This window comes from Ammospiza nelsoni, chromosome 5 (assembly GCF_027579445.1).
Source record: "Ammospiza nelsoni isolate bAmmNel1 chromosome 5, bAmmNel1.pri, whole genome shotgun sequence".
Classification (NCBI taxonomy): Eukaryota; Metazoa; Chordata; class Aves; order Passeriformes; family Passerellidae; genus Ammospiza; species Ammospiza nelsoni.
In genome coordinates, this window is record NC_080637.1 from 5,563,865 (window position 1) to 5,576,810 (window position 12,946).

Here is a 12,946-nt window from a genome sequence, read left to right on the forward strand (position 1 = left end):
TGGCTGTATGGGCCATGTTTATTCCCAAGTCTCCCTCTAACAACAGAGTTTGCACAAAATTACATTTATCTCTCTCGGCTGTGCAATTCACACCTTCTCAAAATTCCCTTTACAGAGGTGAAGGGTTTCAGTAGAGCTGAGTGAGCAGGAAGCAACAAGGGTTTATTTATTTAAATGAGGCCACTTCCATAGATCTGTCTACAAAGAAAGACTTTACTAGAGGAGGAAAGGGATCTTTTTGGTCTCGTTTGGTATTTTTAATTTACAAGTCTTGTTTTTAATACTGGAACTAATCTCATACTAAAACTTCTTCGTCAACCCTTTTCCTATCACAGTATGGCAGAGTCCTTTTAGTCATAGTGCAAAGGGTTGGTGGATTTTTTGGTTTTGGATGTTGGGTTTTTTTAAATAATTGAAATTTACAAAATGGTTTCTGTGTTTTTAGGAGCTAATCTTTGATGATCAATGACATCAAAACATGTGGGGAAAAAAATAATAAAACAAACAACAACAAAACAAAAACAAACCATCAAATAACTCCAGTGAAGTTAAAGGCAAAAATGTTTCTTACTAAAACAACACCAGAAAATGCTTCATTTGATGGCGTTTTGTAGAGGATACAAAGGTTAATTAGATACTTTCCATTGCATTATATAGCAGGAAACCTCTGTTAATTACTGCTTCTCTAACATGACTGATTCGTTAAAAATCGACTATGGAACCACAAATAAAAAACAAAAATTCTCTGCCATTCCAGCACAAACTATTTCAGGTTCTAAGAACTGTGCCCTCTGGGTGCCTATTTTTCTGCATAATACCTAATTTATTTCTGCAGCCCAAAGTCTGTGACTCTTTCTCAAAATTAGATATTAACAGAGACACTGAATGGTAAATTTTAACATACAACATTACTAAAACCCTAAAATGAATGAAACTTCCACCAACTTCTAAACACCTGAGCATTTGTTCCTGTGTTTTCTCATGTCCTACATTACAGGAGAAAAGGTTGATATTAATGGCTTATTTTACCACTATTTTTATTTCAACTTCATATCATAAGCGAGGTGTTTCTATAAATGTTTGAATTTATGAGCTTTTGTGAGTTTTCTCAACCAATTAGTCAAATTTCTGCCTTGAAGGCATCTCCTTGCTAAATCCGGCTTTTTTGGTTCTTTGTTATTTAGTGCACTACTGTATTCCTTTAAAGGCGAAGTTCAATTATTTCTCTTTTGAAGGTCTGAGGGCCTTGCTTAAAATGCCAAGTGTATTAAAAACAGTTCCCCCTTGCCTTTTGCAGGGAGATATAGAAGGATAATAAGTTAGTTGGATTTAATGGAATTTTGGAATTGATCATGTCTGTGTGTACACGTGCATGATGATACCAAAATAAGGATTAAATGCTGTCAAATCATCAAGAACACTTGGTTTTTTAACCTTTTGCCATTTTTATTTCTTAGCAAGGAACAAAGGAAGGAAAGATTTCTGGTTGAAACAAAGGACAGGATGGCAGAAGACACCAAACTTGGATGAAAACTTATACTAACATTGTTTACAAGCACAGAAATTGGTCTTTAAAGACACACAAATGTAAAGGAGATCAAATTTTAGTAGAAAAAAAGCTGCATTTCTGCTCTTACTATTTGGGGAATCTACTGTTGCCCCTCTTCTAAATTACATTCACTGTCCTTAAATATTTTTATTTAAATTTTGAAGATAACTCTCTATGCTATCTTTTTCCTCTGTGCTGGTACTGAATCCACAGTGGATGGCAAAAGTTTTCTGCAGACAACCTAAGTCTGCTACAAGATCCTGGTGAACTTTGCAAATAGCTGGTTCTGGCAATTTATTCCTCATGTCTGGAGTGGCAGGAGATTTCTGCCAACAGGAGAATTGGCTTCAGGTCATCCCTTGTGAAAAGGGTCTGGAGGCTTTAAAGGAGAAGAAAAATAACTTTAAATCTGGCTGTGGGGGTACCTGTTTGTCATGGCTGGATGTTAATGAGCAGCAGCCTTAGGGCTGTAGGGCAGACCCTACACCCTGAGCCCTGTTGTGCAACTCCTGGTAATAGGAATCGCCTTATGGGATCCACTTTGACTGGTAAAGGTTGTTTCTGCAGGGATTTAAAAAATCTGCTTAGGAGCCCATTGTGTCTGGTAGGCGCGTTCAGCAGGCATGTATCTCTTCCAGGGCAAACTTTGAGTAAAAACTGAGATTAATTCAATTAAGTTTAAACATTTCAGCTTTTTTATTTTATGGTTACACACATAAGTAGAGCAATAACTGAATACAAATGTTGCATATTTACTGTGGCGTGATCCAAGCAATTACTACTAAAGCATTAAGGAAAATCATTATTTCACTCTTTTAAATTTATTTTGTAATTAGCTGGGAACCATATTTTGGTCAATATGTTTTTATTTAGAAGTGATATATTATGCTTATCTTTATTTTGAGAGGACGATTTTAGCCCTGTTATTACAAGCCTGTTAATAACAATTAAAATAGCTATTAAAAGCTATTTTAGCTTTTGTACATTTATAGCTTTTGTACTTGTTTTTCTTGTAAGTTTTCATCAAATAGTTCACACTCATATGATATATGCAGTCTGCTAATAGTCAGGAGCACAGACTGTCAAAAATGGTTTCAAACATCTGGTAAAAGTCAGCTTTTTATGTACTGGGATTATTAGTTCATCCTTTTCACACAAGTGTTGTGCTGGTTGCTCATTATGCCTCTGACTTCTCTTACTTTTTGTTCTCAAAAATGATTTGAAAAAGTTTAGAAGGAAAACTTAAAAGCAGAGCAAAAACAATGCCGGCAACTTTTTTGAGTGCCAGAGTTTTTACTGCTTTCTGTTGAAATATTTTCCTGACTTTCCATTCAGATAAGAATTTTTGGGCAAGGTGATACAGGGAGGGCTGACTGCATCGCTGCAAAGGGCAGCACAGTAAAAGTCTGTGTATATTCTCCACATACCATACTATTAAAATCAATCTGTTCAGGTTAGTTTCCATTCTGAGGAGAGCTGAGAAACACAACCACCAGTTTCTGTCACGTGCCGCGCCGCATCAATTAAAAATAAATTACATTTCATGCAAAGAACCTAACTTAAAAATCTCAGCAAACAACAACAGAACCTTTTCACTAATGATTTTCAGTCATCAGAAGTGTAGAGAGACTCAGACAGCAGACAGCATGGTCCCAGCATGCTTTTTGCCTTTTTTTTTGTTTGCACAGTAGCTGTCAGTTGCAGCCCTGCAGGTAGTAGAACCCAGTGGGAAGAGGGGCGGGACAGAGCGATGCTGCCTGAACTGACAGCAAATTTAAATTACTGAGCTTTCTTTTGCTTTTTTTCTTTCTTTGAGTGCCCTTTCCTTTTTTTTTCTCTTTTCATTTTTTTTTTTTTTTTGGTATTTTTCTACTCTGCGACAAACTGAAAAGATTCGAGCACACACTAATTTAACAGCCCTGCTTTGTCGTCTTCTTTTTTTCCCCCTTCTGCTTCCAGGATAATTAAAAGAGAAACCTGTAAAGGCAACGTTCCTTCAAGCAAGTTGGTGCTGTAACGTGCTGGTAAGATGAATTTAATTTATCTTTTTTTCCTTTCCTCATCTTTTCTTTTCCTTTTTTGGAGCTGAAAAGCTTTTGTATATCTAACGCAGTCATAAGTGTGGTTACCCTGCTGTGGAGGGTTAGGAGGTAATGAAAAGGTGCAATGGCTTGATATGTGACCTTCTCCTATTACTTAAAATGGGAAATAACAGCTTTCATGCCTGTCCTCGTGATGCTTTTCTCTCTATGAATTGACTATTTGCTCAACAGAAGAGATGCTGTGATTGTCGCACTATGACAATGAGGACTTGATTGTTTTTTGGTTACTGTTCCATGCTCCTATCAGAACAGATACTTGAGTTGGGGGGGTTGTGTTTGTGATTTTTTTTTTTCCCTCTGAACGTTGCCTGAAGCACTGATACGACAGGGGGGTGGAGATGGGGGTGGAGGAGATGGTCTTGGGTATCATCCTGCCTGTTCAGCTGTTTACTAGGTAGGGAAGTGCAGCACTGAAACTTTTTTTTTTAAATAAATAAATATTTTTTTCCGCTTTCATCAAGTGGGGTCAGTGTATCCAGGATTTATTGTTGTCCAGTGCTGGGTAAAGTTCTTGCTGTCCATTGCATTTTCCCTCTGGAGAAGGGGGGAAGGGGTGTTGCACTCCACACCTTGTCACACCATTGTAGTAGCTAATTGCAAGAAGCTGACAAACTTTGAGATGAAATACCAGGCGTTGCTTTTGTAAGGAATGAGTTTGATGCAGCTCCTATGAATACCAGCCTGCCAGATACAATCAGATCTGTATTATACACATTACATTCCTGACTTGCAAGTACACTGATTTCCAAGGTCTCCTTTCTAGTCGTCTTCTGGTACTAGCACATTTTCATTTTATTTTTTTAGCAAATGAGATGTGTTTTGCTTTGTGTTTAAGCTTACAAAACTTAAAAGGTGGTGTGTTTTTCTCAGGATTTCTGAATGTAGTTCTGCCAGGTATTGAATGCTACAACATCTACTGAAATCAACAGGAAGGCTGAGCTTGTCTTGTATTTAAGAGAAAATTGCTCAGTACTGGCAGGACTGGATCTTATGATTGCTGAACTATCTCTGTTTTCTTAACTGCAATTAATCCTTGGTGCACTTTAGGCTGGATCCTGTGGCTTTACTGTAGTATTCAGAATAAGCACTATTCTTACTATTAGTTGCTCTTTTCTGGTTGTGCTGATGAAAACTTTTTGAACATAGGATGGGGATTTTAGGAGAAATTTAATAGAGTTAGGAAACCAGTGTGATTTATTCCTCTATCTCCCTGAAAACTCTTTTCCTTAATTTTATTTAAAGAAGTATCCTGAAACTAACAATCTGCACACTGATACATTACACTTCCCAGACTCAAAGGTCTGTTTTGCCAAATGCATAATGTGATATCATGAGAGAAGCTGTGCGAGGAGGCTGGAGAAGAGGAGCAGTGGGACTGAACACAGAGTCCTTTCCATGTCAGTGGAGAGGGGGAGAGGATGTGCCAGTGCCATATGGAAAATCACATTCCTCTCACAGAAACTTTGTTAGGGCAGAGGGTTAAGGGTGCTGCACTTGCAGAAGTTCATCACCCCCTATTTCAGTCTCAGTTTCAAGCACTGCAGTGCTTTTCTGAAGGTTTATTTTGCTTGTGCAGAAAATGCTGTTGGCTTGTGAAATGAGGCCGTTGGAGCTCCCACATCTTGCCTTTGCCCTGAAAACTTGCCTTCCCCCACACCAACACCAAGGTCTGCAAGGCCCAGAAAATTAGGCTTTGTCCCTTGTAATCCTAAACTCCCATCCATTTATAACCAGAGAAGAAAAGGGTTGAATTCAGTGTTCTTGTTATGGAAATAAGTTTTTATTCACTCAGTATCAACTGACAGTTAGAAGCGTATCTGATGTAATATGAATAAACTGTAGGCTGTTGTCAGTAAATTATGCATTTATAGTCTCACATTCTCCTAGAAACGGTGCTTTTACAATGCTCAAGTGGCCTAATGGGGTGAAACCACTACCAATACTCTCATCTGAGCCTCCTAATCAGCCAAAGTCATGAGAAGTCCATGGTGGTTGGTTCCCACTGACCATGGTGGGCATCTCAGCCTTGGGTGAGGCTGCAGGGAGGAGAGCTTGAGGTTACCAGGGGTCTTTGGTCACACAGGTGATGTCAAAATTAGTGTTATGAGGCAATATCAAAGCACAGTGTAGCTGAGTTTAGATGCTGAGTTTTGTGGCAAGAATGGATTACTAAATTCTTAAAAATCCTTACTAAATTCTTAAGCTGATATCTGTACATTTAACTAAAAAAAAACCAGCCATCCTAACCCAATCTACCAGTCTACATCCTCTTTGAATGTAGTCTTTAAATATATATATATTTTTTTTTTAATTAATCTGCACACTTTAAATTGCTGTTGGCTTCTAGAAATGCTGTCCTCTATTCAGTGCCTGGAAATTTCTAGTTGAATGCAACTGCTTTCATTGTAGCAAAAAAAGAAAAGCAAGCCAGAAAACTTGCTGTAATTTCCTGTCAGTAACAGAGAAATAAGAAAACACTAGGCTAATAAAAATGATAATCTGAGTTTACAACTGTTAACAAGATTCCTGAATAGAAATGGTGCTATTATGCACAAAGAATTTCTATCATCACTAGAGGAATGTAGTATAAAATTATGAGGTTTATTATTAGGGTCCTGTCAACCAATCAGAAATCAACCCATAATCTTACTTGTGAAATACCATAAGTTTTAGCATCTTCCCTCCCCTTCTACTAATAAAATATTAAAGAAATTTTATAATTAGAAACTTTGATAACATAACTTTGAATTTCATTTACAGCAAAAAGCTAGAATAATTCTGTATTTCTTCTACATCTCTAATGTTCCATATAAAGTCACTGCAAGTCTGAGTTGCACACAGCAGGTAAATTAAGGTAAATCACAGACTTGCCACGGGCAATAATGATGGGATTTCATCAGTTACTTTCTTCTGGGAGAAGCCAAATTCACTGATTTTTCCCAGAACTCTGAAGAATTACTAAAGAATTTCATAGCACCTCCTTCCCTGAGCGAGATTGCATTTCTGCATTGCATTTCTGGTCAGCTCAATTCAAGTGTGATAGAGTCTTGTCAAAATTCTTAGATCTTTACCACTGCAGGTTATTCCATTTCGTTCCAGGAGTAAAAGACTCTTAGATTTCTCTTCTAACTGCAAATGATTTATGTCATTGTAAGGGGCTTGCTCTGTTTCCATTTGATTTAACACATTAGCCATGGTCTTCTTTCAGCAAGAGCCACTCTTGCAAGAGCCATGTACACAGGCTCAGAGTGACCCCAAGTCTGATTGATAACATATTGGACTACAACTTGCCTAAACACACTTCTCCCACAAGTCTTGCAGCCAGCCACACGCCCTTCATCTCCTTGTGATGTGCACAAGGCTCACTGCACAGTCCTTGGGGCTCCTAACCCTGTGGAGAGTATAGAGAACCCTAAAAATAATCTGCAACCTCCTCATGACTCTCATCACCCTCAGGGCAACAGTGCTCACACTATTTATCAGATCACTAGATAGGAATTAAGAATATAAATAAGTGTTTCAGCTATTAAGGTAAACAGTAAAATCATAGCCAGGAAATGGAGTGAAAAGAGAACTAGAAGCCCAGAGAGCTCATTTCTAGACCATGATTATCATCACCCAAAGCCTTCTTGGGGTTGCTTTGCATGTCCCATGGCTTGAAACTCAGTTCCTGCCCTGATGTGCTCTGAGTTCTTGAAGCCACACCTTTCCTGCTCACGTAGTTAAAGACACATATTGTCATCTTCCTTGGGGACGACAACAAAGTGGGAGCAACCCAAAAGCTCTGCACATATATTTTTGGGTTTTTATTTTTCTTCTCAGCCTGGAACCTCCAACTGCCTCTGTGTTACCCCTAGAGGTCATTGCTCTCTGTCCATGGCATTTGGGCATCAGAGATAGGATTCATGTTATCTAAATTTAGGTGCCAATAATGTAGACACCTATATGCGAGTGAGCCACATCTGGCTCTCCTTACAGAAAACAACCAGGTGCTTTTCTGACATCTGTTTTCTTACAATCCTATGGAAAGACATCATATTCAAAACTCAAGCCATTTAATTTGCTCTCTTCCTCCAATTTTCTCAACTGTTGCTTTACTTTAGACATATCCTGTAACTGCTTCATGAAGACAGAGGACTTAAAACTCCATAAATTACATACGTGGGAAAACTATTGACTAATCAAGGCTCATATACCTGGCAGTGGGCTTCAAACAGGGCTGATCCTAGTGCAGTTAGGTCTGGATTGCATAGGCACATCCATACATCACTGACAAAATGTCACTCATATATATCATTAGTCCTCCAGGGCTGCTGGAGGGAAGCTGTCACAAGTGCATCCCAGGCAATGTGTTTAACGTCTAATTAATCTTGTTCCTTGTGGTTAATTTTATTAGGCTGAACTGATCCAATGAAAGGGGGTGCTGTGATTGGTTTATTTGTTCTACTTAGTAGGCCAGTGGCATTTAAAAGTCATGCTGCAATGCTACAAAAAATCCCAAACTCAGGAAACTCCATGAGTGTAATGAAGTCTACCTATTTTAGGCACCAGTATTATAATGAGTTGATGTTCCTGATGTAAATTTTCTTATCCAGAGGACACTTTGTGCATTTGAAAGCTTTCAGGCTGATACTTTGTCTTCCTACATTTTTGCAGCTAAAGCTGTGTTAAGAGTGCAAAAATTGTATTCTACAGAGCAACCCCCATTTCCCAAAGGTACCTCACACCTTCAGCCCACCTGGCCATCTGTGGAGGGTTTTTTTGTGTCCTCTTGGCCCTGTGCTGGCCCCATGCAATTGTTTTCTTGTCCAAGTCCATGGTATGTGACATGAAGGGCTGTGGGTGATGCTGATGGGTCACAGCCCACATGAGCAGAGGGTTAAAAGGGTCTGAGGGAGGCAGCATGAGAGCAGCCTTATTTACAAGGTCTAGAGGAAATGATACCCAAGGATGTCCATAACCAGCATCAGTCAGGTTTATATTCAAGGAAAGTCTGGTTAATTTCAAAGGTTAATTGAAAATATGTCAGCACATAAATGTATATTAATGTGTATATCAGAGCATGGTGTGGTAATGCCAAGGTTGTGGGTTCAGTCCCTGTATGAGCCATAAACTTCCGAGCTGAACTTGATGATACTTGTGGGTCACTTCTGACTTAGAATATTCTGTGATTCTGTGATACAAACTCATAGTATGGCTGTTGGACACATAAAACCCCACTAGACAGGTGAGACATTCAGCAATATGAATATATTCTACCATCAGACAAACGTGGTCTCCCTTTAGGATTCATTGCTCTCTTCACTTAGGTAACCTTCAGCATCTTAAAGATTAAGTGTAGGCTTGGTTTAAGTCAGAGAAACTGGATTTTGCCACTCATTTGAGCATAAAATATTTGATTATCCACTCAGTTGTTGATCCACTTCTCAATATGGTGGTATTCAGTCAAGGTAGGTTGGCCTTGATGATCATGAAGATATTTTCCAACCTTAATGATCCTATCATCATCACACATGGTTGAGGTAGCTCTATTCTGAACCTGAGCTCTGAAATGTTTTGCAGAAATACCCTTTATTCAGACAATGGGAGTGGCCAGGTTTTGAAGCCAGCAGAAAATATGTTATGGTGCTCTTGAACTGCTCACACAATAACGGAGCTCTGAGCACAGGACTGGGTCTCTGACACATTTGCTGCTCCCAATGATTAATGTATAAACTCTGTACCAGCTACTAACACAGTGAGCAGTCCAGAAGGCCTGTGGACTGCATTTTGGATAGCAAGAGACAGAATTATCAATTAATAGTGGCTCTTAATCAATCTGATGCAGTTGATGTGTTCCATAGGCTCTCCATTAATGAGCAGCTCACGGCTCTACCAACACCTTTCTTTCCCTGCTCTCAAACTCCCTGAATTATGAAGGACATGTGCATATTAAATGAAGGTCTTGCATCAAGAGCAAAGGCTGCTATCCAGTGTCACAAAGCCAGAGACCACATTCACAGGACATTAAAGGCTGGGTGCTCTTGCTGAACAGGTTTACACATTTAAGCCTTGATCCTGCAAGGACTTATACACATGCTTAACCTTACACACTGAGAATGAAATCCTGGGCCTCTCAAAATCAATGACAAAAGTCCACTGACTTCAAAGGCCCACTCTGTGAATAGTCTTTTTGGTTTCAGTGCAGCCACACAGCGTGCAGAAGCGTGTGAGCTGATCTCCCCAGCCCTGCATGCTTGTGTGAAGTCTTAAGAGATTGAGTGAGCTGCTAAGTGTATCTTTCAGAGCACTTCTGTCTCACTACAAACTATAGGCATTCAAACTTGTTTTCTTGTTTGATCTGTGCTCTTTATGAGTTTTGCCCAAACCCTGTGGTAAAACCTGCTGAAGGAGTCTGTGAGCAATCCATAATGCAATTCCCTCCCTGGCTAGTGTTGCATTCTGAGCAGTTTGTTTTCTTTACTTTCCAAGAGATCTAATCCCTGGAGTGAGGTGATTATGCTGGAATCACATCTTTCTTTTTTAAAGAAAAAAAAATCTATAGCTCACATGATTTTATAGGAAATCTGGGAAATATCTGCTGAAATGACTTACAGGTCCAAAAAAAAAAAAAAAAAAAAGAGTATGAATTTGTACAGGGTTCAACTGCTGGGTTTCATCAGCTTTCTGCTGGTAATTGAGATACCTCCTTGCAATATCTAACATCTGTCTCAGGATCTGTTGGAGATCAGAAACTCAGTCCTGGCTCTAGGTGTATAAAACTCTCCTCTGGCACTGGTATCCCTCAGACACACTCTGGAGTCCTGAGGAGTTGGGTGAAATGTTCAGGAGAATGTAAAGCCGTATCAGCCCCATTTTTCAGCACAGATCCCTTTCCAAAGAGGGTTAAGTCAATGATCCAATGATGCTGCACAGACCTTCTGCTTCTGGGAGTGGTATATTAGGAGTGGTATATTATGCTCCCAGCCCTCACAGTGGCTGAGTTAGTGGAACTGGGGGGTCCTGGGCCGTCCTGAGTAGCACCAAGGTGTCTCGGCTCCATAACAGAGCTCATGCTGGAAAATGCAGATCCTGTGAGTGAAACAGCTGCACTGGTGTGCAGGAGCACCAATGCACCCTGCATGTGCTCAGGACTGTGGAGGTTTTGGCTATCATCTCCCTAAGCCTGCAGAAACATTTGTGAGGACAAGATGTGTGCTGTAACAAGGAGCAAGGGTTTGGAAAAGATATACATAAAGTTTTGCATCCCAGTTATGCTTTAGGATAAGCCTGTGTTAGCATTTGTGTAAGCCAAGTTACCTCTTCTCACCTAAATTGGTGGCAGTCATTTGAGAAGGAGAGTAGGCTGGGTGAGCTCAGTGAAGCTACTTTTTTCTCTTTCAGCATTTTCCTCTGACACATTTCATTGCTCTAGCAGAAAAAAAAAATCCCCAGATTTCACTCTTTTTTTTTTTTTTTGGCTTTTACTGTAAAGGTATTTTAATTTTATCTTCATCGTGCTCCTGTACTAATGGGCTTTACACATTCCCAGCAAAGTCCTGTGTGAAATTCTTAACCACAGAGATTACAGAAATTTACTGCTTCACTGGCGTGGTCAAGTTGCCACAAAATTGCATTTGTTAATGTAGCTGTGAAAACACATGGCACCTGCCATCTCTGAGCATAAGGATTTTAAATATGGCTTGGAAGAATTTAAGGATGCCTATAAAATGGGGCTTGGCTGTGTCAGTTTAGCTTTAGGAAGGAGACTGTGCTATAAAATACTCACCCATAATTGGACACAAGTGACAGCTTTACTTAACTAGTGTTCACAAATGAACGAGCAATGAAAATGTTCTGCCTTTCTCACCCCAGAAGAATGACCACGGCAGATGTTAATACCAGGGAGAATGGCTTTATTGTAGCTACAGGTGAGACAAATGGAGGATTTATGAGTCTAGGGATTGAGGGAAGGGGAGGAAGGGTGAAAGCCCAATGTTGTTCCACAGAAATGCAATGTCCATTCCCAAACACATTGCATAGCACACACAGTGCACTAAAGCAGAGGCTATTCTGTGCCCATGAATTCATGAGCATGCCTGATTTTTTTGTTTGTTTTTAAGTACCCAATACCCAGACTCACAAACTGAACATGATTCTGCTGTTTATTTCCTTATGTTCTACCCTGTGCCCATTTAAGCTGATGGCAAATCTCTAACTTAATTGATAATACGATGTAATCAATGGCTCAAAGTCTGGGAACTCAGTGACCCGTGGAAGCGTAAACAAGAGACAACGTTGTTTCTCTGATGAAAGTCCTGAGACCAGGCTTGGCCCAGCATCTGCTGGATCCTTTCTGTTCATTTTAATGAGCTTACAAATGGTCCCTAACATAATGTGCATTCAATAGAAATCAGCATTGGTTTTTCAGGCACTGATCCAGTAAAGCCCTTAATTATGTGCTTAAGATTATGGTATGGGAATAGTCCCACAGAAGCCACTGCAACCACAGAAATGTTTTAAGCTCAGCAAGTAAGAAAATGTTTTGTTGTTGGAGTATCATCACATTTTTTTCCAGTCAGTGGCCTCTGCCAAGAAAACTAACAAATCCAGTTTCTAGAAATCCAACAACATGAGATGCCATATATGCAGTGATATTCAGATTTTTTACCCCTTTTTTTTAGCTGCTTTATATTCGTTTATGCCCAGACATAGCAGAGCACTTAACTGCAGTTGTGACATGAATAGGAGTACTTACATCTTGAAACTCAAAGCTCCCTCCCCTTTTAGATTCAGGGTATGCTCACACGTGGTGCTGCTATCTGTAGTCAGTCCCAGTTCTAGGTAGGAAGATGTTTTTAAATTTATAAAAGGTAGAGCTTCAGTATAAGTAGGAAAATATTCTCCCCTGTATTTAAAGTAAGTTCTGGAGGTTTACTCCAAACTCTTTAACCAGGTGCTTTTTTAGAAGAGCTGCTTAAATGCAGTTTGAGCTTTTGTGCCATGTGGAGCACATATTGTTTAACTGCTTCACTTCAGCTCATCCCACCTCACTAGAGGGGACTGCTTTTCTGCGTCCTCTTGTTTTCATGAAACCTCTTGATATTCACCAGGATTTTTTTCAGGTAATGGTGCTTACAGCAAACACAGCCTGTGGTGTTTCCAAAAGTTTCCTGCTGTCAGAAGCGTGAGGGCCAAATTGAAAATATTGGTTTGGGAGAATGTAATCTTTTCAGCACAGGCTCTGGTCAGCTTGGCTGTGAGCAGTGCCAGTGCCCAATAGTAATGATGTCCAGGCATGGGGCCAAATGCTAAA

The 12,946-nt window shown here is 39.7% G+C and overlaps 1 protein-coding gene across 2 annotated transcripts in view; it reads left to right on the forward strand.

The window, feature by feature from the left end:
- Window positions 1-3,107: 3,107 nt before the first annotated feature.
- CELF2 (CUGBP Elav-like family member 2) overlaps window positions 3,108-12,946 on the forward strand; it is a 551,351-nt gene continuing 541,512 nt past the window's right edge. The window contains exons 1-2 of one of the 2 annotated variants that reach the window (XM_059471628.1): window positions 3,108-3,261; window positions 3,509-3,573. The gene's annotated coding sequence lies outside the window, so the exon portion shown is untranslated. Of the gene's footprint in view, window positions 3,262-3,435; window positions 3,574-12,946 lie in introns of those variants that run through there. The other variant, XM_059471627.1, reaches the window with a different exon arrangement.